Below are 26,223 nucleotides of genomic sequence, written 5' to 3' on the forward strand. Positions count from 1 at the left end.
GATTCAAACTTTAAAGGATTATCGATTACGATATTCTCGTGAATACACGAGTCCTTCGGCTTTGGTACTTGCAAGTTCCAAATCAAAGATCCCAAAGGGATACCAAACTAAGAACCAACCAAGGACTGGGAGACGCTCCACTTATACTTAACTGAGATATCGATGACGTCACCCGAAGACTCGTCTATCGTTTCGCTCTACCAAACATCAAGGGTCCAAATCAGGGCGATAGCCAGGGCAGCAGTCCTTCGTAGCCGTCGGGAAGCGGGGAACCTCGCAGCAAAGACTTTCGGACCACGTCGACATGCAGGGGTCGATGAAGTGGCAGCCTTCCTCCAGAATTTTCACACGAAGCTCCTCACAAACCTCTGGCTTGGACCGGTACCGTTGGTATCGCCCCACGTTGGGCGCCAGGTATTCTGATAGGTATTCTGATAGTTACTCTGACCACCACTATTTTGACCACCACCTGGCGGGTACGCTTGCTGTAACAGAACCTCCGTTTTTAACTCTTTAGTTTTCTTCTCTGCTCTATCTTTCTCATCTTTGTCCCTATTTTCGTAGTACTGTGCGGAAGCCAATATCTGTGCTGAGGAGGAAACTGCCCAAGAACTTTCTGAATCCTTCAACTTCTTACACAACTCGGGTAACAAATTATGCACAAATATATCGACGAACAACCGTTGAGTGCTACCCTACTCCTGCCCGCTCTGAAGTACGTGCCTGGCCGCCCGCACTGTGCAACTCTGCTCCTGACTCGAGCCGTAGCTTGCACCGTTCCCCAGGCTACCCTGAAGTACTGGGTTTTTCAGAACCGGTACTGAACCGGTAACCCAGTGGTGCCAGGGACAACACCCAAAGACCTCGAGTACTTTCCTGATTCAGACACAGAAACTCAGAGTCTTCTAGGTGAAGTCAAAGATCGAATTTATTGGCTGCAACCAAGTAACAGGCGTCCTAGAAGTACAGCACGTGTATATTCTCAGGAGACTGCTCCATCTTACAAAGCCAGTCTTCTCTTTTTATACAAAATATTATGCTTCAGGCAAACATTCTTAGATTTACAGTAGACCATTCACATATTTTCACTACAAAGAAAAAGCAGAGTCATGATGACAAGCCCACATTTCAATTTGTTCAGCCCACAATAAATTACCAGGCAAGGCCCAACATTTTCATCAGATATCGGTGTATCAATAAAAACGGGCACCTCCTCCTCGTAAAGCAAGTTGTAGAGAAAGAAACAGGGACAGGTGTGAGCAAGATTAGGCAGGGTGTGTGTGCGATGAAAAGGTTTATGGCATGTTGTGCCTTGATGCTATCTCGCTCGGCCACTGGGAAAGGAACTGGCTGGGCAGGTTCGGCCTGGGGCAATGGTTTCAGCTTGCCCAAGTCAGAGAGAAGTCAATTAAGGTGTACGTGTCCTTTGGAATCGAATTTAGCTGTATTATAAGCCTATGTGAGGGCAACTCACAAAATGGCTGCCGTACACAAAATGGAAGCCAAGGGTTCAGGACGAAAATGACGATTTCGAGGTGAAATCGTTGCTGGAATATGACGAAAATGCTTGTACATAGTGTACTAGCCATTCTCGGTCTTTTGATACCAAAATCGTCATACTACAACAAAGTTTATTGCACGAGTCCCGAATTTTCAGAATCACAGCCGCTCACCTCGCTTCCTCCTCCCTTTGAGCCACATGTACTCATCGCACTCCTGCCGCTGGCCCAGGACTAAGAGCGCACCACACGACTGCAGTACAGCCCGTACGCCCGCAGCGTACCGGTCGCCATGCACCGCGCTCGTGAGGTAACCCTGGATCGCCGCATATCAAGAGCTCGACCCGTACGACTCGTACTGGCCGCCTCGTGCCGCGCTGCGCACCTCACACCGGCATCCCCGCTAGGAGGCGCGACAAGGATCAACGTCGCACACAGTGGACGCATCAGAACCCTGGACCTCCGCATCGTTCCCCGAAGTCCCGCACCGATGCCTCGTCCTGAGTCGCCCGCAACGAGCCGGACTCCATTTGGAAAGCTGCCGACCCGTCCCTGGGTTGCCTCCACTCCTGCTAGCGCTTCGTCCTCATCGGACATCTTTTTGAAGGTATTGTGTAGATTCGCCCACCGTGACCAACGCACACCGGGCCCGAGTGTCTGCTTCGCGCCCTTGACTCTGTGGTTGCCTTCCATCCCCGCAGGGTCGAAGGAAGAGACCCGACTCACACAGAATATTGAATTGCGCATTTTTTGTAACAGAGAAACGCTCCTGCTTGAGATAATATTGTGGCCTCATTTTTAAAACGTAATTTGGGTCTTGTGCTAAGCCTTATATAAAGATGATTTATTTTTTATACAAACCTAGTGTGGTGTCCATGTGTGGTATTGTCAGTGAGTTACTGTGTGTAGTTACAAATTCTTAACCCATAACGCTCTGAGATTAGCCTTGTCTGCTCGCGCCACGCAACCTAGAGGATGAGCAGGGGTTATTTTAAAGAGTAAGTCCCTTGCCCTGACTAGAGGAGAGGGTCCCTGGCTTGTCACAAGTACTCACCTGTGCCAACCAGAGACCCCCAATTCTAACACTAAGGAATAGTATAATTTACTATTCCAACACCTTCCCTACTGTTGCGCACGCTGGAGTTGGAATAGTAAATTATACTATTCCTAGTTCCAGGTCGCCCTCTATAGCAAGTCGTAGGAACGACTTGCGATGTAATGGTATGCGTTGTAACAACATGGTCGTTGTAACAGCCGCGTTGTATTCCCATGCGTTGTACCTCATGCGATGTAACATTGCATATTCAAACTGGCATATGAGGGCACTGCAGTGGGATCTAAAGTCTTAGTGGGCCCAACTTCAAGGGGACTCGTACCAACAGTATTTGGAAAAAATATTGAGTCATAACTATAGAGTGACACAAATATCGAGTTTTTAATATTGTTGCCAGAGAAATATAGAGATGCAGAAATATTGTTGACAAAAATATATATTTTTAAGGTAAGTATTATAGTTTTCAAGACTATTGTTGTTATAACTTTTTCAAAAATATAATTGTTTAATCATTTTTTTTTACAAATATATTTATTCTATATGTTATATAGTGTTTGTTTAATTGTTGTTAATACTATCTGAAAGAGACTGTTAGTTATAGATTCCTTACCTTAGAATTACCTCCATGCGTCAGACTGGATACGGAAAATGTTTGTCTTAGCAGTACACTTGCGCGTCGGTAGGTGGCGTCGATCGACTCTGCATCCGTTTTCAGTGTAGGAGAGTAGGATCTGCTTACCATGAATACCCCCACTTTTTGCTGGTGTTTCACTGTTTCTCGACTTTAGTCTGGCTGGGGCTCTGCTATCCAGGACCCCAGCCTAGCTGCTTCCTCACTAAATTGATTGCAAGTACTTAAGGTACACACCAGATTGGTTACTGGGGTAACCTTGTGAGTCCCTGGTATATCGTACCTTAGGTACTAAGGGCATAGGTACCCCAGAGGCCTACCGGGGGCTGCAGCATGTATTATGCCACCCATGAGAAGCCTTCAAAAATTGTACCACAGGACTGCTACTGCAGCCTGGGTAAGGTGGTGCATGCACCCCTTACTAAGATATAGGTTACCTATATCTACCTTTAAAAACTGACATATATAAACCTATCAGTCACTCCTATGGCAGGCCTTAACAATCCTTAAGGCAGGGTGCTTGGTTTTGTGTGAGAAGATGCCCATGCATGAGCAGTACCCCTCTGCAGCTTTCAGAATCTATTCTCTGAAGCTGTTCTGTGATGCAGCCAGGCCATATACTCTTAAGTGCATTATAACCTTGCAGTAAATGCTAACTTTGGAATGGCTGCCTGAAAACATGTCGTGCTTGGTGTCAAACACTTGGGAAACCTACCACCCCCCCGGCAGTCCTGGTGGCGGGGGTAGAATTCCACCCTTCTAGAGGGAGTAGTCATGTACACACTGGTCTGCCCCGTAATAGTTTAAAAGAACCCTGGCATCGCAAAATGAATGCCACAGACACAAGTCTGGCCTCCTGCTGTTGGATGAAACTCCGGCAGGGGAGGCCTGGACAATAGGTTTCCTGTCACAGGGAGGTGTAACCAACTCCAAGACAGGCTTTAGTGTATTGGGGCTGGGTGGGTACATTCAGAGAATACTTTTCAGACAGTGCTGGGGACACACTTGGTGTCCCTGTGCATACCCCAGTTCAAACTGGTTGCAAGGGCACTCAGCCTCTGCTCTGGCACAAAACTGGACAAAGGGAAAGGGGTGTAACCAACCCTCCCAGATCCTCCCATAGGTGGGTCCCCAGAGTATGTCCAACCCCCTTCTTTAGTATAAGCAAGGGACTCCTGGCAACAGGTCTTTAGATTATACCTGGATGAAACTCTGAAGCTGAATCCTGGAACTTCGACACACTATACCGACTAGAGGACTGAAAAATCTCCCTTGGAGTCAAGGAGTGAATACCCTGCTCAAGCAGGCATCAAAGAAGCATCTTGCCGGTCTGCATTTCTGAAGCTCCTGCCGGACTCCTAAGTACTTGTGACTCAAGACATGCACTTCCAGACTTTTCAGAGGCCGACACGAGATCCCAGCAAAGGTGAGACCCCCCCGTCCTCACGAGTGACTTGGAACCGAAACTCCTGGACACCGTGCACATTGTCTATTGCATCAACTTCCCGAGCTTTCTCGAAGTTGTGCATTGGGCTAATTGTAGTCCAAGCCCCGAGCACCATCTGCACCAAAGATTGGGGGCCTACACTCCACGAGTATTCCGTGAGCCTGCTTCTGGCATTTCTGCTTGAGGCCCCTTCACGATCCCAGGTCCATCAACTGGTGGGTCCCCTCGAAGGTAACTCGACTTTTCCTTGGGCTTCCCTGGTTGCTCCAGACGTGCCCTGACTCTCCATCGTGTGGTGAGTACCTCAGATCTTGCTGGTCTGCACCGTAGCCGATTTCTACTTCTTGCGTGGGCTGCTGTTGCCAAGGCTTGTTGGGTCCAATACGGAAACCGACACAGCAGCACTCGACATCCGTTGTTTGACAGCTCAAATCCAGCACCTGGTTGTCGTCGACACCTCCTGGTCCTCGTGGCTGAAGAGTCAAGCTGCACCTTCTTCAACTGAAATCACCTGACATCGGTGGGCATCCGCTCATCGCCTTCCTGGTCACTGGCAAGTGACCCAGACTCTGTCCCCTCTGCTTTCAGGTTCTTTTCATCCTTGATCCAGGCTTGGATCCACCCGGACATTTTTCACGTGGACGCCAGCAGCACTTTGCAGCAGATCACCATTGAAAACAACGACGAAACCCGGCATGAAAAGACACCTATGCACCGGCTTCCCTGGGTGAGGTAACTCGAGTACTCCAGTGCTCCTGTGGGTGTTGACTCTGGAACCTCCTAGTTTGCTCCAAGTCCACTTCTAAGTGTCCTTTATCTTTAAAATTCCAACTGTGACTTTCCCCCGTAGAAGCTAATGGTGATTTGCGGCTGTGTTTAGACACTGCACGCGTCCCCCGTGGGTCCCCTGTGTCACTAACTTGAGTGGTTCCTGGTGGCCCCAGCGGTTCTACACGTTCTAGGCCTTGTCTCAATGACAGTCGTGGTTCTTAAACCACTTTCTTAATATATGGTTTGGTACGCCCCTAGGGCTCAACGTATATTGTGCTAATTTACAGTGTGCTAATTAAGTTTACTGAATGTACCTGTGCCTCTAGCCTCATAAAGAGACTAGAGGGATGTGTTTAGAATAAGTACATATATTTTATATATATACCTGGTGTGGTTCTCCTTTCATTTGGTCATTCACGAGATTATAGGCTAGTAAAACAAGCTGCTTTACATTCCTTCAAGACTTAGCCTGAAGGCTGCTCTCCACAGCTACCACTGGGATAACTTTCTATAAAGGTTGTCCTAAACCTGCCAACACTAAGGGTCGTTTGGACTGGTGCAAGGTGCCCACTAGAATAGTGGACAGCATATGCCAGGCCAACTTCTCACTGTCAGCATCGTGTTCACCGGGATGATGTTGTGGTGTCTATTAACATGCCACCCCTGCGCGCTGACGTGAGATCTTTCTTTTTCTAAGCCAGCCCAGTGCAGATCCAGAGAGGGCTACCCCTTTAGTCACTTTTTGACTAAGATTTTTTTACTTTTGTCAACCTCTTTTTTGAGTCTTTGACTCCTGGTGCGCAAGGGATGTCCCAATCTGACATCTGTGACGGACCCGCACCGTGTGTGCCTCTAGTATCTGGAGCACGACCACGATCTAATGTTGTGCTCCAACTGCCGGGCCATGAATCTAAAGTCTTTGTGGGAGGGGTCCCGGCAGTCAGCTCTGCATCGTGCTCAGTCTCGCTCTAGAGGAAGGTCTCGAGGCCGGTCGCATAGCCCTAACATCTCATAGCACTCAAAGTCCTCCAAGTCTTCGGGTAAATCGAAGCACAAGAAGAAGGCGAAGAAGCACCAACGCTCTCTGCCTTCTCCCAATCGATCAGCTGATGCAACACGGAACCCGGAGCGTCGTCTCTCTAAGGCTCCATCTTCGGTGCCTGCTTCTGGGATGACACTGTGCTTCCCTCCCTTTCTGGGAGCCCGAGCGTCCCCTGCCGAGCTTTGTGCATTTATGTGAAAGAGTCAATTGTTATAGATTCCTTAGCTTAGAATTACCCCCAGACATCAGACTGAGTCCGGAGAATTTTTTCATCAGCAATGCCTCTACGCATCGAAAGGTAGCGTCTGTTGGCTTCGCATTCGTCGTTGGTGTCGTGGTCACCGGGATGACATCACGGCAGCTACTTAGATGCCGCCCTCGCGCTCTGATGTCAGTTCTTTCTTTTTCCACGCCAGCCACTGCAGATCTGGAGAGACAAGTATCTCCAGTCACTTTTTGTCTGAATTTTTTCTCGGCTTTTGTCAACATCGTTTTTTTAGTCCATTGACTCCTGGTGCACAAGGGATGCCCGGTTTCAAGGCTTGCGGTTCCTGCCAAAAGCTGATGTCATTGACGGTTCCGCACCACGTCTGCCTATGGTGCCTGGAACCTGACCAGGACTCCAAGTCATGTTCCAACTGCCGGACCATTAATCCGAAGACTTTGCAGGAGCAGTCCCGAAAGCTTCTCGAGGCCTGGAAGCCGGCTCCCCGCCGTTTGAGGTTTCTGTCGTGATTGAGGTTGAAGGACCGGTCACGGAGCCACCACCACCATCACTTGTCCTCATAACACCTCCCCGGCACCAAATCCAACGGCACCATGTTCACTGCCGATGCTGGTTGTGTCTCCAGCCTGCGTCGACCCCGGCCTCCACCCTGACGTGGACATGGAGCTGGACCAGCGTAGACCGACACCGGATCCAGTACCAACGGGTACTTTTGTTCCCCTGTTCAACCTGGTGTGGTTAGACCAGATTGGCAACCAGAGGAGGGTGAAGAGGACTGGGAGGAGTTCGGTGGCCCTTTAACTGACCAGTTGGAGTACGACCCGGACTGGAGAGAGGAGTTGGAGGGAAGCCAATGGTCTGGATACCTCCCCAGACCTTGGCATGTTGTCTTCTCCTACCGTGGCTATGGAGGAGGGAGCTTCTTAGGCAGTGGTGTTTGGTAGGGCGGCTGAGGCTCTCAACCTCAAGCTACCTATTGTCGTAGTCAGGACTAACCTCCTGACAGAGGTGCTTCAATCGTCAGCGAGCTCTTCGGAGCCCCTGCTGCCATTCAATGAAGCCCTAACAGCCATCCTTCTGGGTACCTGGTCCAGGCCCAGCACAGGGGCTCCTGTGGATAGGAAGATTGCCCGACGCCAACGCCTGGCTCTGGTTGACCCCACTTTCCTTTCCTAACATCCCACCCCTGAGAGCTTGGTGGTCCAAGCTGCCATGTCCAAATGTGCATTCCCTTCTGCACCACCTGATAGGGAGTCCAAAACGCTGGACCATCTTGGGAAGAAGACGTTTTCTTCCTCCAGCTTGGTACTGTGGACAGTAAACACTGCATGTGTGTTGGGCCGTTACACCCACTCTGTGTGGGATACGGTAGCGCAGGTGCTGCTCCAGTACCCAGAGGAGGCCTGGGCCATGCTCTCTCATGCAGTCGCCGAGGGGAGAGATGCAGCTAAGTGCATTATACGCTGTGAACTGGACACCGCCTACTTGCTGGGCAGGACGATTTCAACATTGGTAGCCCTTCAACGCTACGCCAGGCTGAGGTCGACTGGTTTTTCCGGGGATATCCAAGCTACCCTGATGGACATGCCCTTTGCCCTCTTCGGTGACAAAGCAGACAATGTGCTAGAGTGATTCAAGGACTTTCAGGCTGCGGCCAAGTCCTTGGGCCCCTCCAACACCCATCCTGTGCAATCTGCTTTTCGCACCTTTCGTGACTAAGGAAGGGGTGCCCCAACTTGTCCCACCCAGAGCCACATGCCAGTGCAAGCTGTCGAGCCCCTGTGCAGCCGGGAACATGGGTCCCACCGTCGAGGGTCTGGGGGCCAGCGAGCATGCCAGTCCACCACGCCCCTCTGCAGCAGCCTTCAAACCCTCCTAGTACACCCTTTCTGATAGATACATCTGCCATGTGGATTCCTCACCTTGTGAATATCCCCCTTGCGTCAGCAACGTTCGGAATTTTTCTTCGTAGCACGCCGGCGTGGACGACGTCATAGGAGCACGACATCGTGCGCGACTCCGTCTGACGTCACCGACTCCTTATTAGGCCCACGTCGACGTGATGTCAGTTCCCTTTTTTCCGCGTCTTCGACGCTAACGGTTTCTGGGATCTTCTGCGATACTTTGTATCTTCTACTATTACAGTGTTGCTGTTTTTTCCTTTAATTCTTCTTTCTTCATCGAAGATGTCGTCGAGGAAGACAGGACTCAAGCAATGTGGGTCCTGCGCTCGCATGATGTCGATCACCGATCCTCATGGCGATTGCTTATGGTGTCTTGGATCAGACCACGATGTTAAGAACTGTCGATCCTGTTTCAAGATGAACCCTAAGGCGTTACGAGAACGTGAAGCGAAACTTCTTCTTGCGAAGGTAAAGGGAAGAGAGACTGGTAGATCTTCGAGGTCGACGTCGAGACGCTCGAAGTCGAGACAAAAATCTCGCTCGAAGTCGAGGTCCGCTTCGAGGTCGAGGTCCAGAGCGAGGTCGAGATCCAGGGAGAGATCGTGATCTGGATCCAAGTCGGCTTCGGGTCACGCTTCGAGCTCTTTGAAAAGAAAGCACAAGAGGAGAAAGCACAGCTCTAGACATCATTCGGGAAAGGAGTCTTCGGATTCGAAGAAGAAGTCTCGTAAACATCATAAGGACTTCGTTTCTCCTTCTCCTGTTCAGTCTCTCAGATGTTCCCCGACTCCGGAACAAGAACCGGATCCGGTGTCTCAATATTCTTCGGAGCATGAGGAAGAAGAAGAGGTAGTTCCTCGAACTCCGACTCCAATGGAAACTCCCGTGGATCAAGAGGGTCAGAATGAGCCTATGTCGGAACGACCTCCTTCTGAACATCCAGTAGGTTCTTGCCCTCCTTTTCCTGGTCCTGGACAGGACCCCTCGCATTTCCTTAATGCGATGTTTGGAGTTTACTCGAGAGCAATGTACCCCACTGGTGAACCTGTTGGTCCCATGGGTCCGTTGTCTTACAGCTTGGACGTTCCTCAGAGTTATGCCCCAGCTCCATTTATGCCGGCGCCACTTACACCTTGGCTCGGTACGGCTCCGCCGAGGTCTTCGACTCCGCATGCGGCTTCGCCGGCTCCGGATCGACTTCGTAGTTTGGATCGAAGTGCCACGCCAGTCCGTGAGTCTCGTCTTCCAGCTGCCCCGGCTCCTCGCTCGACGTCGGAACCGGCTCCGTCGGAGTCGTTACCGGATCCGTCGACTTCGGTTAGTGTGGAGTGGTCGAGGCGCAGGGCTCAGCGTCTCTTGGAAGAAAAAAGGGGTGAAGATTCTGATGTGGAAGAGGGTGAGCTTCTTGATCAGGATGATTATTTTGAAGACCTACATAGTGCTAGTGGTCTGGAGCTCTCTCCTGAGTGGGGTTTGCCTTCGGTTTCTGATGCACCATCTAAGGAAGTGGCGCCCTACCATGTTGTTATTAGGAAGGCTGCAGATCTTCTCAACTTAACCTTACCTACTGTTGAGTACAAGTCCAACATCCTTACAGAAGTTTTGCACTCTCCTTCTTCTATTATTGAGCCTACATTGCCATTCACTGAGGCTTTAACTGATCCGATAAAGGAGGTCTGGAAGAGACCTTTGACTGCTCCTGCTGTTTCAAGGTCTGTTGCAAGACGCTACAGAGTAGCACCTGGTGACCCCGAGTTTCTCTCTTCTCATCCTTCACCAGAGAGTCTAGTGGTACAGGCCGCTTGTTCCAACAGGTCTGCAGGTTCTTTTCCTCAGGTGCCAGCAGATAAGGACTCTAAAAAGCTGGATCAGTCTGCTAAGAAGATTTTCTCCTCCGGTAGTATGGCTCTTAAATCCACTAATGCTACTTGCCTTTTGGGGAGGTATGTCCATGCATTGATGGATTCTGTGAAGCAGTTGTCATCTAAGCTTCCAGAGGAGGATAGAAAGAACTTTAATGAAGTGGTCTCCGATACTCAAGCTGCGGCACGCATGGTAATTCAGCGTGGCATGGACACAGTTGATTCTGTTGCCAGGATTATGGGCTCTACTGTTGCCACCAGGAGAGCTGCATGGCTGAAATCCTCTGATTTCTCTGCAGATGTGCAATCCACGTTGCTAGACTTACCCTTTGACGGGACTGGCCTTTTTGGAAAAAAGGCAGATGTCGCTTTGGAAAGATTTAAAGATAGCCGGGCTACTGCAAGATCTTTGGGTCTCCAGACGAGAGGGTTGGCAACTAGGAAGTTTAGAGGTTTCGGTAGATCCTCTTTTCGTCCCTTCAGGCAAGGCCAACAGCAACAACAGCAGCAGCAGAACCCTCTGTACAAATCCTATAGAGGTAGACAGAAGGGTCGTGGACGTGGGCGTCAAGTCTCCTCTTCCTCCACTTCCTCCAATAATGCCCAACCCCCACCCGCATCAGCAAAGCAGCCCTAGATCCACCATTCTGGATCATGTGGGTCCGGTAGGGGGTCGGCTTACTCATTTCCTACGAGATTGGGAATCAGTTACATCAGATCTTTGGGTTCTCAATCTCGTAGAAAATGGGTATGCACTTCCTTTTCAGGAGTTCCCTCCCAATTACCCTCCTTGCCAAGGTTATTGTTCGGAGGACCATCTTCTTCTCCTGCAGGAAGTAGTCCTGGCACTATTCAGAAAGGGTGCGATAGAGGTGGTTCTAGAGCAGGAAAGGGGTCAGGGGTGCTACTCTCGGTATTTCCTGATACCCAAGAAGGATGGCAGACTTCGGCCAATCCTGGACCTCAGGATTTTGAACCTCTATCTCAAACAGGAGAAGTTCAAAATGCTCACACTTGCACAGGTTCTTCAAGCGCTGATGGAAGAAGACTGGATGGTGTTGATCGACTTGCAGGATGCGTATTTTCACATCCCAATCCTGAAGTCGCACAGGAAGTATCTCTGTTTTACGGTGGGATCGCAACACTACCAGTTTGCGGTCCTTCCTTTTGGGCTTACTACTGCGCCTCGAGTTTTCACCAAGGTGATGGCAGTGGTGGCTGCGCATCTCAGAAGATCGGGGATTCCTGTGTTCCCCTATCTGGACGACTGGCTGATCAAAGCGGAGTCGCCGGAGAATGTGCTTCATCATCTGCAAGAGACAACTCAGTTGTTACACAGGTTGGGTTTTTCGATAAATGTACCCAAGTCTCACCTGGTGCCCTCCCAGCGCAACCTGTTCATAGGTGCGGTACTGGACACTACTGTATGTCGTGCATTCCCTCCACCTCAAAGGATTCACGACATACAGGAAATGATTCCTTTATTTTACAATGGAGCGGTTGTTCCAGTCTTGAAGGTCCTTCGTCTGCTCGGTCTGATGGCTTCTTGCATTCTGTTGGTCAACCATGCACGCTGGCACATGAGGGCACTCCAGTGGTGCCTCCGCAGGCAGTGGTATCAGCACAACGGAGATCTCAGGGAGTCAGTGAGGATCTCCAGAGAAACTGCAGCGGATCTGTCTTGGTGGGGCGTGGAAGGCAATCTGTCTCAAGGAAAGCCTTTTCAACTTCCTCCATCGGTGGCCACAGTGATAACGGATGCATCCACTCTGGGGTGGGGTGCTCATCTGGGGGACCTGGAGGTCAAAGGACTTTGGTCTCCAGAGGAAAGGCTGCTTCATATCAACCTTCTGGAATTGCGGGCGATACGTTTGGCGCTCAAGGCCTTCCTCCCGTCCCTTCGCGGTCAGTCAGTTCAAGTCCTGACGGACAACACGACCGCGATGTGGTACGTCAACAAACAGGGAGGAGTAGGGTCGCAGTGTCTCTGCAGAGAGGCTCTGCGTCTCTGGTCCTGGGTTCAAGATCATCAGATTTGTCTGATGGCAAATCATCTGGCCGGAGTACTGAACGTTCGTGCAGACAGTCTCAGTCGGCAGTTTTCTGCTGACCACGAGTGGAGGCTTCACCCGGAGGTGGTTCACGACATCTTTCGGATGTGGGGGACTTCTTGGGTGGACCTGTTCACCACTCACGAGAATGCTCACTGCCCGTCTTTCTGCAGTCTCCAGTTTCCGATGCAAGGAGCTTTGGGGGACGCGTTTCAGTTGAGTTGGGGCTCGCAACTCCTTTACGTGTTTCCTCCCATACCCTTGATTCCTCGGGTTCTGAGGAAGATTCGCCAAGACCGGGCCCAAGTCATATTGATCGCCCCGGATTGGCCAAGAAGGGTGTGGTACTCAGACCTTCTCCACCTCTCCTCTCACCCGCCACTCCGTCTCCCTCACAGGGCAGACCTCCTCTCTCATATGGAGGGGCAGGTTCTACACCCCCACCTCCAGACATTACACCTTCATGTTTGGAGATTGAACGGGGCAACTTGAGTTCTTTTTCTCTCCCTCACGATGTGATGGATGTCATTCTTTCTGCCAGGCGTGACTCCACTAAGTCCATTTATTCGTATAGATGGTCTAAATTTGTCTCTTGATGCAGGGAGAGGGATGTTGACCCTTTGAAGGCTCATTTGTCTGACATTTTACAGTTTGCTCTTTCTCTGGCGCAGCAAGGGTTTGCTGTTGCCACGGTCAAGGGGTATCTTTCAGCCTTATCGGCTTTCCTCTGTTTGCCGGATCAGCCCTCTCTTTTTAAGTCTCCAGTGGTTTTAAGATTTTTGAAGGGTCTGACTAATAAGTTCCCTTCTTCTCCGTTTGTTGTTCCTCATTGGGATTTGAATCTTGTGCTGACCTTTTTGATGGGTTCTCCCTTCGAACCCTTGCACAAGTGTCCCATGAGACTTCTTTCTTTTAAAACGGTTTTCCTCGTTGCAATCACCTCGGCAAGGAGGGTAAGTGAGCTTCAGGCTCTTAGTTCCAAGCCCCCATTTCTGACCATTCATGCTGAAAGGATGGTTCTTAGGACCAGGGCTGCTTTTCTGCCTAAGGTGGTAACTCCTTTCCATCTTGGACAGTCCATTACCTTTCCTACCTTCTATCCTCCCCCTCACCCTTCTAAGGAGGAAGAGAGACTGCACCGTCTGGACCCTAAGAGGGCGGTGTTTTTCTATCTGGACAGGACTAAAGACTTCCGGATGGACGACCAGCTGTTTGTTGGTTTTGCTGGCTGTCGGAAGGGCAGAGCGGTGCACAAGCGCACACTTTCCAGGTGGATAATCCTGTGCATCAAGATTTGCTACTCTTTGGCGGGTAAGGACCCTCCTGAGGGTATTAGAGCTCATTCTACTAGAGCAAAGTCTGCAACATCTGCTTTGTCTAGGGATGTACCTGTTGAGGATATTTGCAGGGCCGCGAGTTGGGCCTCCCTCCACACTTTTGCGAAGCATTACTGCTTGGATACCGAGGTGAGGAGGGACGGCCACTTCCCGCGCTCTGTCCTCCAAGATTTTCTGGTATAGCAGAGTGGGCACCCTCCTCCGGGAGTGGGGACTGCTCTGGGATTCTATTCACAAGGTGAGGAATCCACACGGCAGATCAAAAACAGGACCCACTGCACACTTATATTGAAAGTTGAAGCAAAACAGGTGTCACATTGGACACTAAAGTTCGGATTTATCAGAGGAAACAAAGTTTGTTTTCAGCATTCAAAAAATGGGGACACCAATGTTTCGGCTCCTCTTTTATTCTTCAAACAATGCCAGCCGACACGTGTTTCGTCGCAGAGAAACACCTTTTCCCGCGACTCATCAGGGCTGTAGATGGTCTTTGTAGGACCAAAGGTCGCAGTGCCGGTGATAATTCCGTCCCGGCCCTGCTCAAGACCGGGTTCCTCTTAGTACACAATGAGTTCCTGGTCTAAGAATAAAGAGATTCCCAACGAGTAACCAAAGTAGCTTATATAATAGTGACACTTGTTAAAGTAGCAATCCAGTCGCTGATTTCATCTGGACTTCTAGCCAGCACGTTTTCAATAAATGTGAGTTCCTTAAAAGTGGCACCCCGTAGTGCGGGATGCGGTACCGACAGAGTCAATGCGCTCAATGGCAATTCCGGGTGCGGCAGATGTATCTATCAGAAGAACAAGTTACTTACCTTCGGTAACGCTTTTTCTGGTAGATACAATATCTGCCTGTGGATTCCTCACATGCCCACCCGCCTCCCCGTTGTCCACTCTGTTATACCTGGTTTTTATGTGTATATGGTTCTGCTATTGTGCTATTTCTGCTGCACACTTTGTGTGCGATTTTTGCTTTGTTTGCACTGTGTACATTGTATATTTGCATATTTGCTGTCGTTGGTCCGTCCGTGTGCCTCGAAGGCACGGAAAAAAGGGCGGAACTGACGTCATCATGCCGACGTGGGCCTAATAAGGAGTCGGTGACGTCAGACGGAGTCGCGCGCGATGCCGTGCTCCTATGACGTCGTCCATGCCGGCGTGCTACGAAGAAAAATTCCGAACGTTGCTGACGCAAGGGGGATATTCACATGTGAGGAATCCACAGGCAGATATTGTATCTACCAGAAAAAGCATTACCGAAGGTAAGTAACTTGTTCTTCAGGGCCACCAATTGCCAGTGGGCGGCAGGATTCGCCATCACCTCCCCCACTGGCGAAACATCACGTTGGACAGGTGGGTTTTGCGAATCGTCTAAAGGGGCTACTCCGTCCCCTTCGAGACTACCCCTCCATCCATGCCACCTCAGTACCATCACACGTAGGAGGATCATCTGGCCCTTTACTAACAGGAAGTTTTGGCACTCTTGGCCAAGGGCGCCATCGAGTGAGTTCCTGTCCCAGAAGTAGGAAGTAGGTCGTGGTTGCTATTCCCACTACTTCCTGGTGCCTGCGTCCTATCTTGGATCTCAGAAACATCAACCGCTTCCTCCAGAAGGAGAAGTTCAAAATGTTGATGCTAGCTCAGGTCCTGTCTGCCCTCGACCCTGGAGACTGGATGGTAGCGTTGGACTTTTGGACTTGCAGGACGCTTATTTTCATATCCCCGTCCTGCCGGTCCACTGGCGTTACCTGCTGTTCACGGTAGACTACGAGCACTTTCAGTTTACCGTTCTCATCTTTGGCCTTACCAGCGACCCTCGGGTGTTCATGAAGGTGATGGCGGTGGTCGCAGCTCATCTGCGGAGATCAAGGGTTCCAGCCTTCCCCTCACTCGACGACTGGCAGCACTCGCTAGGGTTCACTATAAACATGCCGAAGTCACACCTGATTCCCTCTCAGAAGCTCCTCTTCATCACTGTTCTGGACACAACGCAGTTTCGGGTTTATCCTCCCGAGTATCAAAACTGGGATATTCGGGCTATGGTTCCAATCTTTCAGCCTCTATCCGGGGTTTCGTTCAGAATGACCCTGAGGCTGCTGGGCCTCATGGCCTCCTGCATCCTGCTGGTTGATCTTGCCAGTTGGCATATGCGGGCTCTGCAGTGGAACCTGAAGTTCCAGTGGCACAGTATCAGGGGAATCTGTCCGATTACGTTAAGATCTTGGAGGACACTGCTCCTCCATTGCAGTGGTGGCTAACGAACCAGGATTGGGTCAACGGCAGATCTCTCTTCCTGCCCCAACCGGAGTAAGCAGTGGTGACGGATGCATCACTTCTAGGGTGGGGCGGTCACATGGGAGAACTGAAGATCAGAGTACCTCCGGTCTCCGGCAGAGTGTGGGCTCGACATCAACTTTCTGGAGCTTCGTGTGATCCATCTTGCACTGAAAGCATTCCTTCCCTCTGTCCAGGGAAGAGGGGTGCAGGTATTCACGGACAACACCACCACCATGTGGTACTGCAACAAACAGGTCGATGGGGCTGTGGACCCTATGTCAAGAGGCTCTCCGTATCTGGACGTGGCTGGTACATCAGGGCATATCCCTAGTGGTTCAAAACGCCAGGGTGGACGAACTCTGCTGCAGGTGCATGATGGATCACGAATGGCGTCTTCACTCGGAGGTGGCGCAAGGGCTCTTTCTCCAGTGGGAAGAGCCTTGGTTGGATCTATTTGCCACTGAAGAGAAAGTGCTATGTCAGCAGTTCGTGTTGGAATTTCCCAGGCGGCACTCTCTAGGCAACGCTTTCCGTCACGAGTGGAGTTGCATTCTTCTATACGCCTTTCCGCCTATACCACTTCTGCCCAGAGTGCTGAAGAAGATCAAGCGCAACCGGCCCCAAGTCATTCTTGTGGCTCCGCATTGAGCATGAAGAGTCTGGTATCCTGAGCTGTTACACATGGCCATCGATCCTCCTATCCGACTTCCTCTTCGGGAAGATCTTCTGTCGCAGCAGCAAGGGACGATCCTCCACCCGAACCTGTCCAGCTTCCACCTCCTTGTGTGGAGATTGAGTGGCAATAGTTGACCCTCTTCTGAAGTCTGTGATGTTATCTTGACAGCCAGGCGTCCTTCCACTAAGACTGTATACGCCTGCAGATGGAACAAATTTGTGGCATGGTGCACAGCAAAGGCTGTGGATCCCCTTTTGGGCCCACTTTCTGAGGTTTTCTTGTTCCTTCTTTCTTTGGCCAAGCAAAGCTCTGGTCTGGGCACTCTTAAGGGCTATCCCTCAGTCATTTGAGCCTTTCTTAGGCTTCTTGATCAGCCTTCTCTTTTCAAAGTCCCTGTTGTAAATCGCTTCCTTAAGGGCATTACTCATCTCTTTTCTCCTGTTCCCTTCATAATGCCTCAGTGGGACTTGAACTTGGTTTTTACATATCACGTATTCTCCCCCTTTGAGCCGCTACATAACTGTCCTCTAAGGCTTCTGACTTTGAAAACTGCCTCTTTGATGGCCATCACCCCTGCGCGCAGGGTGAGTGAGCTCCAAGGTCTTTCTTCCAAGCCCCCCTTTCTGGCTGTTCATCTGGACAAGGTCGTCCTCAGAACTATACCTTCCTTTCTTTCCAAGTTGGTTACTTCTTTCCACATTGGTCAAACCCTCACATTGAGAACCTTCTTTCCGCATACTTCAAAAGAGGAAGAGAGGCTCTACTGTCTGGATCCAAAACATGCGCTTTTCTTCTTTTTGGATTGCACCATACAATTCCGGGTCGATTAACAGCTCTTTGTTGGCTACGTGTGCGCCAAGAAAGGTCGGGCCGTGCACAAGCGGACCATATCCAGGTGGGTTGTTTTGTACATCAAATCTTGCTATTCCTTGGCAAAGAAGGAGCCTCCATTGGGACTGTGTGCCCATTTCACCAGGACGACAGCAGCTACTGCTGCTTTTGGACGGGGAGTCCCCCTTAATGACATTTGTCAGGCAGCTATGTGGGCTTATCTGCACACGTTCACCAAACACTACTGCCGAGACATCCAAGTCCGGAGAGACGGCTTCTTTGGCCGTTCTGTTCTCCAGCACTTTCTTGTTTGAACTTAGTTTGCAGACCCACCTTCACGGTTGATATTGCTGGGGTATCTATTCTAAGGTAAGGAATCTATAACTGACTGTTTCTTTTAGATGAACAAGTTACTTACCTTTGATAACGATATATCTGTAAAAAATATAGGTTAATTATAGATTCCTTACCGCCCCACCCATCCTCCCCGTTCTGCGAACAGATTTCTGGGGTTAAGCACTTCCTTTCAGGGCCCTAGTTTTGTGCACCAGTGGTCAGTGTTTTGCATAGCTCTGCGCTTCTTGTGTTGAATGTTGTGTGAAAGAACTGATGTCAGCGCGCGAGGGCGGCATCTAAGTAGCTACCGCAACATCATCCCGGGGACCACAACGCCAATGACGAACGCGGAGCCGACTGACTCCACCTTTCGACTTGCAGGGGTACTGCTGACGAAAAATTCTCCGGATACAGTCTGACGCCAGGGGGTAATTCTAAGGTAAGGAATTAATAACTAACCTATGTTTCTTACAGATATATCGTTACTGAAGATAAGTAACTTGTTCATTAGTTAAACATCCCTTACCGCCCCACCCATCTTCCCCGTTCTGCAACCTGACTTCTAGGGTCAGGGAATTCCTTTCTTGGCCCTAGTTTTGTGCACCAGTGGTCAGTGTCTTGCATGGCTCTGCGCTTCTGGCATGGAATGTCATGTAAAAGAAACAATGTCAGCGCGTGAGTGGGGCATCTAAGTAGCTACTGCAACGTCATCCCGGCGACCACGATGCCAACAACGAATGCGGAGCCGACCAACGGCGCTTTTCCACGCGTAGGGGTACTGCTGACAAAAAATTCTTCGGAACCAGTATGACGTCTGGGGGTAATTCTACAGGTAAGGAATCTATAAATAATCTATGTCTCTTACAGATATATCGTTACCGAAGGTAAGTAACTTGTTCATCCCAACCACCGTCCTGCGCAGGCTTTCCAAGCCATGCGGGAATGTGGATGCAGTTTATTCCGACCTATGAATGGAAGCCAGAAGTCATCAGCCACCCTGCCCTAGGTAGTCGCAGCCTCCAAGCACTCCTAGCCTGACTGTGCAAGACCACACCGCTCCAGTTGGCGGGCGAATCTATCATTATCTCCCCAACTGGAGGTCCATAACATTAGACAAGTGGGTTTTGCAGATCATTCGGGAGGGCTATTCTTTGCCTTTCCTTTCCTCCTCCCATTCTGCCAAATCAGGAACGGCTAATGGTGTATCATTTAAAATTGCTCCAGGAGGTAGTTACAGTTCTCTTGGCCAAGGACACTATAGAAAGGGTCCCGGTTTCAGAAGGAGGCAGTGGCTGTTATTCCCGCTACTTTCTGCTTCTGAAGAAGAACAAAGAGTTGCAGCCCATTTTAGATATTCAGACCGTTAATCTCTTCCTCAAGAAGGAGAAATTCAAGATGCTCACACTAGCTCAGGTCTTGTTTGCCCTAGACTTAGAAGACTGGATGGTAGCGTTTGACCTGCAGGATACGTCTTTTCACACTCCCATCCTGCCGGACCACAGGCGTTACCTGTGGTTCAAGGTAGGCGCGAGCACTTTCAGTTTACTGTGCTTCCCTTTGGCCTTACCAGTGCCCATTGGGTGTTCAACAAGGTGATGGTGGCTGTCGCAGCTCATCTGCACAGGTTAGGGGTGTCAGTCTTCCGCTATGTGAGAGGCTGGCTTAGTATATGGTGCTCACTTATGAAAGCGTAGCACCCTGCACTAATCCAGACAACCCTTGTGGTGAATTTAGTGGACTTAGACAACCTTACAAAGCTCTTTAAGTGGTAACTTTAGAGAGCAGCCTTCAGGCTTAGTCCAGAAGGAGTGTAAAGCAGCTTGTTTACCAGTGCTGTACCTTATGGTATAGGTTACGTGAAAAAGAATCACACAGGGTAGTTATAAAAATAGGCATTTTATTGCATACGCTCAGTAACACAATTGTACTATCTCCTACTCAATACTTAGGAAATAGAGCACATAAGTGCCACAAATTCAAAGTGGTCTCCTGGGGGAGACCAAACCATATGCGAAAATAGTGATATGTGAACCACTACTCAAGTCGAAACTGGACCCAGAAAACGTAGAAGTGTAGGAACCACCCAAGGTAAGTACCCAGGAACCCCCTGTGAGGCTGTGTGCAGAGTATGAACACAACTGCGTGATCAACACAAGTCAATGGGTAAGTTGCAGTTGAAGTTTTAGAAGAAAATGACCCTTCCCAGTGGACCCAGTAGAAACCGTGTGGGAGATGGAAGGTTGGAGAGTCACCCCACCCATGGATACCTCAGAAACTAGGATGCCTACACCAGGGAAGACGGGTGTATAAGTATCCAGTGATGTCAGAAATCAATGTAGACCACAATGGGGGACTCCTGGAAGGGGCCACTCGAGAAGCAGACAAAAGAGTCCGGTGGAACCCAAATGTGGATTCAGGCTGAGAAGAACCTGCAAGCAGAGGGGACAGAGTCTATGCCCCTCAGGAGTAACCAGGAGGCCTGGAAGAGGAATGCTCACCAATATTGATAGATGCAGGATAGTTAACATTGCCCTTGAAGTTGCAGCTGTGCGGACCAGGTGGCGCTGTGAAAGACCGGAGCCGTTCATGAGCTATCCCATGTCAGATATCGAGAGCCAGGGGGTCAATGTCCGGCAGAGGAACTAACACACCTTAGCAACGACCACAGACCTAGAAATTGAAGATGGTGGAGTCAAGACAGGCAAGGTCCAAAGTACTTACAATGACTAGGTAAGTCAGAGCAGGCCCGAGCAAGCAGGGGAGCCCACTGGAATCAAAGAAGTCCCTTAAAAGGAACCAAAGTTCTCTGGAGACCAGAGTCGCCAAGCCTTAGCAACGGCCAGCCGAAGTGGTACATAGGGGCTCGGTTCCGGTGGTGCTGACAAGGGATACTGGCTACTGACTCGGTCTGAAGACAGTGCATGGTTCAAGGGAGTTGTAGAACCACCCCCTGTGTTACTGAGCCTGTTGGAGTCCGTTGTACCCCAGGATCAGCAAACCGGTCAGTTACGTTGCGGTGCCTGTAGGTGCAGGGTTGTGACTCCTTCACTCCAACTGAGATTCCTTTGGGTGACTTTGATATCCACAGGCCCTGTGAGGAACCTGTATGGAGCACGGACACTGATGGTGCAGCAGGCTTGCAGGACACGGCGACCTGGAGCAGTTGGAGTCATCCCGGTTGCGGTCTCAGTTCCTAACGTGAAGTTTGAATCAGTCATTGCAACACAGTCATTACGACACGGTCAATCGGACGTGGTCAGAGTGTCCAGACGGTTGCAGATGACGCGTAGTTGAATCAGAATTGAGCTCCACCCTCAGGTAAGACCTTCAGTAACCTTAAGAAGGGGGCGTGGTCTCGCTGATGGCAAGATGGCTGCACCTTGAGTGAGCTTTACTGACCTGACGAGAACTATCCGGCAATATCCTGCTCTTAGGCCTGCCAAAGTGGCATAAAACATTTGCCTGCGACGTGGGACACTCCGCTGCCTGACCCGATGTACTTGCTAGACGCGGAGCTGCCCAGAAGGACGACCCAGGAGTCAGACTTGCCGCAATTCGCCTTTTCCGGTAGGCCGCGAGGTCGCTGAGGCTGAATTAGGGGCATGCGGCGGCGACGACTGCTGTGCTGTTCTTGCTGACCAGCACTGACTCTATCTACACTGCTTGCGCTGGGAGATGAGCGTGCTACCGGGGGGCTGGAGACGGCAGCAGCGCAATCCTATGGGCTGCCTCCTGCTACGAGATCCTGGAGCGAGGTGACCATAGCTACGAGCGGCAGGACAGGCCCGGCCCGGAATTTGCGACGCTGTGCTCATCCTGCCCCTGCTGAAATCTGTGGGCCCCTTCCCGCCCACGGGAGGGGGGTAGGGCTGCCAGACTAAGTAATACCTTTAGCCGCCCTGCACTGTGAATAATTGTGGCCCTTCCCCATAACGTTGTTTTTTTTTTATTTTATTTTTTTTTGTCCTCATATTGCGAAGCTCTATGTAATTGGAGTTTCAGGTTTCTGCCTCTGCTTTTATGTTTTCCTTTTCCGAAACTGCCCCTTGATCTCTCTTGTCTGGGGGGTTTATCATCTTCCCGATGATTTCTAGAGGAGTACCCTTAAGCCATTACATAGTGTCAAATCTGGTCTGGAGATGGGGGGGAGCTAGCCGCTTTGGCTACTCGACAAGTACCATACTTGTCCGCCAGAAGTTGTTTCGCATTAATCATGGGACCGTTATACCAACCCTGTATTGGGATTCAGGTGGTTTTCCAAAATTTCCCAATACTTAAATCTCTTACAGGTATTCCCCTTCCTATCTAGTTTGTTAATCCTTAAAACAGAATTCATCCATTCTCCATGTGTTGGAGGGGAGGGCCCAACCCACTTGATACAAATCTCCCTCCTTGCAAGTACAATTAACACGAAGAGTAGATTTTCCTGACATTTGGTTAGTCCCCCTCCATCTATTGTATCTTCGATCCCAAAAAGAGTAAGGGTTGTACTTACAGTTAGCTGTTTGTTCATGATCATGCTCAGGGTCTTACCAACTTCGTTCCAGTACTCTTCCAATAGGGGGCAGTTTCTGAACATATGGATGTCATCTGCCTTTTCTTCCCCACATTTCGGGCATTTCTTTACTCCTGCATTTTTAAATTTGGACAGCTTTTTCGGTGTCCAATAAGCTCGGTGTATAGTATATAGATGATTTCTTTTCAGTGCCGTTAATTTTAGGGTCAACCAGCATTTTCCCACTGATTTTTCCCAAATTCTATCCAAATCAGTTGTAGGTAAGTCTCTCCCCCAGATTTGATCCTCGGTATTTGTGTTTCTATCTCCTGCAGCTATGAAAGCCCAGTACCACTTTGCCACTTTTTTTGTTATGGGTGAGTTCTTTATCATTTCTTTTTCCAGTTTCTCATTCTCTTGGTTGTATGTGGGTAGCGTTTTAGACCAACTTAAAATTTGGTAATATTTAAATTTGGAGGCTGAATCATTGGTTATTATTTTAAGTTTTTCCCATGTGGTCAGAGTTGAACCATTTAATAGTTGACCCCAGTAATTGATATTTGCTAGTCTCAAAGGAGTTGCCATTGAGTCTTTTAAGCATTCTGGGGTTCCTGGTGATTCCCATAAAGGGGCCATTCCGCTGTAATACGGGATGTTTAAAATTACTCTGATTTGTACCCACATCTTTGCTGCCTCCCTTAAGATCTTCAGTTTTATTTTTTTAAAGTATTTGGGGTGTCCAAATTTGAATAGAAAGTGGTCAACTGATTCTGTCATCGCTTGTAAATACCTTGGGTAGTATTGGTAACTTTTTAATAGTGCTCGGATGTTTTTGAACTGAAATGCCCTGTGGTACTCCCCCAGATCTGGACTAGCTAGTCCTCCATCTTGTTTTCCCCTCCTGAGTTTCTTCCACGAAATCCTTGTTCCCTTCGAGGCCCATATAAAACTAGTAATTTCCCCCTGTGGTTTTTTTAAAAGGGGCTTTCCAAATTCCAGAGGGATTGTATTAAAAAGGTATGTATACTTTGGCAGGATTTACATTTTGACGATATTTGATCTTCCTATAAGACCATAGGTAGAGTGGACCATACTTTAAGCAGCTTTCTCACCTCTCCTGCCACCTTGTTAAGGTTACGTTGAGGAATCTTCTCGTGATTCACTAAAATTCCTAAGTATTTTATTTCTTTCTTGATATTTGAGCTTTTAAACTGAGTATTCCAGGTCATAATTTCCGTTTTTGTGTGATTTACCAGGTAACCGGAGACCTTCCCAAACGCACTTATGGTTTCTTCAATAGCTTCCTTAGCTTTGACATAATTGTCCGTAAAAATCATAAGGTCGACTGCATATAGTGCAATTTTTTTCTCCCACGCTTGGAACTTGAACGAGGTAACCTCTTTAGGACTTCTTAGTTTGTTCGCCATGGCTCAATGTATAAATTGAAGAGCAGGGGTGAGAGGGGACATCCCTGCCTTGTTCCTCTTTCTATATTCACATTTTCTGTGAGACTGCCGTTAACTAAGATTTTGGATCTTGGTGACTTATATATTTGTTTCACAAGGTGCATGAAGGGTTGGCCGATGTTGTTTTTAATCATGACTTTTTCTAGAAAGGCCCAGTTAACTCTGTCGAACGCCTTAGCGGCATCGACAGTGAGTATGGTAAGGGAGACTTTCTTTTGCGTGGCTATATCTATTGAGCTGAGAAGCTCATGTGTGACTTCATGCAATTCTCTCCCCTTGACAAATCCTTTTTGGTCCGGGTTTATGAGTTGAGCCAATACTTTTCCTAGTCGAGCTGCCATAATTTTCGTAAAGATTTTATAATCTGAGTTGAGCAGCGATATAGGACGGTATGACTCGCATCTAGTAGGGTCCTTACCAGGTTTTAAAATTATGGTGATTATTGCGTCATTCCAAGAATCAGGTATATTATTTTGTTGCTTAAGGATCAAGTTTGCCAGCTCCGTGATGTGTGGAAGCAGGGTGTCTCTTAGTGCCATGTATATCTCGTTTGGTAGAGCGTCAGGGCCTGCTGCCTTTCCTTTTTTTAAACTTCTAATTATCTCCTCTACTTCACTTGTTAAGATCTCTTTGTTAAGTTCTTCCTTATCTTCCTCCGTTAGAGATAAAGATGGGACACCTTCTAGGCATGCATTGATCTGGTTTTCTTGCGGGTTTGTGTCTTCTGTGTATAACTCAGCAAAAAATCTCTTGAATTCTTGCCTGATTGTATCTTCATCGGTGCTTTGGTTTACCTGACCTTCCTGATGTATGCTCTTTACTTTGTTTTTGGCTATATCTGTTTTTAGTTTCCATGCAAGCCACTTTCCACACCCTTCCCCATATTCATGTTTTGCTAGCTTGCTTGTTTCCCACTTTGTCCCATAACGTTGTTGCGGTGCTGCCTGGAGGTGACTCCTGGGCCCGGGCTGGGGTGACAGCGTTGTGACCCTCGAGGGGATTCCCTGACATTAGTGCTAAGGATACCTGCTGCGGGTGACGGTGCTGCCTGCAGTGCGGGCCTGGGTTGAGCTGCTCCGCCTGCCTGAATCCCCCCAAAAAGCTGTGGGCTGGGGTGGTGCCCCGGCTGCTGAGGAAAAGGATACCTGCGACCTGTATGCTGAGGGGGGCTCTGCAGCTTGTGCCCCCTTAAACTGCTGCACAGTGGACTGCTTATAAACTCTCCTGTCTTTTCAAACTCTGATCTCTATCAGCTATCGGGGCCTGTTGCCGGGCAGCCCAGAAACACTTTCCTTCGGTCCTGCCTTGAGGTGGGGGATTGCCACATATGTGCTGGAGACAGAGGAAGAAACCAAAAAGAGAATAAAAACACAGCAAACTGCTGCATACGCTGAGCCCGGGGGCTGCATAGCATGCCGGGAACTTCCGACTGCATGAGAGCTTGTGCGCTGGGGAGCCCCACGATTTGAAGGAAGGATGCAACCTGTGAAGAAGACCACCCTTCAGCGCACACATAATTGGCTGTCCCTGCGGCCTTCGGGCACGGAGTTGGGTTTGTTAGTGGGTGGACTTGGATGTCATACCCAACCTGATAGGGAGGGACAATCTTATTCAGGTTTCTATGGTCATGGGGCCTTTCCCTATCTCTAGGAATATTGCTGCCACCAGTGGGTGCTAACCCACTTAACCTTTTCTCTCTTTCAAGAGCCAGGGTCTCTTTTGCAAGGGCAATTTCTTGCCTCTTGAACCTAAGATTTACTTCCTTCATCCTAGCTTTATGCTCTCTCCTCTCAAGGGGAGTTATCCTTCTTAGAGCAGAGGCATCAGACCCTACGGAGACATCAGAATGCTCAGAGCCACTGGACAGTGACCTGTGCCTTCTGTGCCTATGGGTAGGCCTACTTGGTAGGTTAGGAGGGGGCCCACCAAGGCCCTATCCACCCCCAGATAGTTCTGTGTTGCCCAGGATAGGTTCATCAACCTCCTCCTGATCAGCATCCACCTCCTCATCAGATAGTGCTCGATCTTCACCAACATTCTCTTCTGTGGATGGATGGCCCCCCTCTCTACTACCTTAGTTATCTGTGTCTGATGCATTCTCTGTAACATGGGCCACTAAGATATCTGCCAGGTGGTTAAAGGTTGGACTTGTCTCAATCTTCTGACTGCACACAGGCTTCTAAGTTCATTAAAAGTGAATAAGTCATACTTAGTAGGCACCCTCTGGGTTTCTTATGGAAGAGGTCCACTAGGGCCTGCTCCCAAGGACATTTTCTAGTGAGGTGTGGTGTGTGCACCGACCTACACTAAATGGTT

At 49.4% G+C, this 26,223-nt stretch overlaps 1 protein-coding gene across 1 annotated transcript in view; it reads left to right on the plus strand.

Moving 5' to 3' along the window:
- LOC144768685 (uncharacterized) overlaps nt 1-26,223 on the plus strand; it is a 9,047,330-nt gene that overhangs the window by 8,570,879 nt on the left and 450,228 nt on the right. The window lies entirely within an intron of this gene.

This window comes from Lissotriton helveticus, chromosome 7, assembly GCF_964261635.1.
Source record: "Lissotriton helveticus chromosome 7, aLisHel1.1, whole genome shotgun sequence".
Taxonomy (NCBI): Eukaryota; Metazoa; Chordata; class Amphibia; order Caudata; family Salamandridae; genus Lissotriton; species Lissotriton helveticus.